This window comes from Chiloscyllium plagiosum, chromosome 1 (assembly GCF_004010195.1).
Source record: "Chiloscyllium plagiosum isolate BGI_BamShark_2017 chromosome 1, ASM401019v2, whole genome shotgun sequence".
Taxonomy (NCBI): Eukaryota; Metazoa; Chordata; class Chondrichthyes; order Orectolobiformes; family Hemiscylliidae; genus Chiloscyllium; species Chiloscyllium plagiosum.
Genome location: NC_057710.1, coordinates 85,831,550 through 85,832,698, shown reverse-complemented (window position 1 = coordinate 85,832,698; position 1,149 = coordinate 85,831,550).

The window sequence follows — 1,149 nt, the reverse complement described above, 5'->3', positions numbered from 1 at the left end:
GGGCGGGGGTCCTGATTGTGAAAGTAAGCTCGGAGGCGGAGGCGACGGAAGAAGTGTTCGATGTCACGGCGTGTATTAAATTCATTGATGCGTGGACGGAGGGGGATGAATGTGAGTCCTTTGCTGAGGACTGATCGTTCGTCCTCAGTGAGTGGAAGGTCTGGAGGGATGGTGAAAACTCGGCAGGGCTGGGAGCTGGGATCTGGTGTGGGTATGGAGCTGGGAGTGGGGTCAGAGCCAGTACCTGGAGTGGGTGTGATGGTGGGGGGAATGGGGGTGGAGGTATGAGCAGGGGTAGTGCTCCCCTTGGGGTTCTGGGGGGTGGGGATAGTGACAGTGGGGTCTGCCAGGGATTGATGTAACCTCTGTGACACTCAAAGTCCAAAATGATCACAGTTTCAAATATCTGTACAGGAAAGGCCTTCATTCTATTTATGGAGTTTGCGCAAATTTCCTACAATGCGTAAAATTAAAGTTCAGCTCCAACATGGATGTTGCAAATATTTTATTGCTGTATTTTAATGTTACAAGGTAAAATTGTGCTTTGATTATTCTGACAATGGTAAAATTATTATTATTCAACACTATTATTTGCCTTTCAAAATTCATTCCCAAGGTGTAAGCATCACTGTCAAGGATGGCATTTATTAACACTTAAGTCTTGAAGAAACTGAATAACACTTTAGACCAGTTAGGAGCCAATAACTTTAACGGCAGAACAGAATCACATATAAGAACTAAGTAAAGTGGTAGAGTTCCTTCTTGAAGGAAAGCAGTTGAGATTTTAAAAAGCTGATTGTCATTGAATTGTTGGTGATTCTTGTTGTTTTCATCTATCTTTTGCGCCTTTCTATTTCATAGCTACCTGTTGCCCCTTGATTACACAATCCAAAAATGTCATGTTAAATATGTACGGTGAGGCACGCAATTTTATCTCACCATCACCTCTCTCCAGTTATCCACAGTTGTTAATTTAACAGATTGCTTTTTCAACATCCAATAGGCAGCATGATCCTCCAATTAAATGTTGGGAAAACTGAAGTCATTGTTCCCAGCCCACACTTAAAACATTGTTTCCAAACTTCTGACTCTGTCCCTTTCTCTGGTAAGTGTTGGAGGTTAAACATAAAACTGAAACTTTTGCAACCC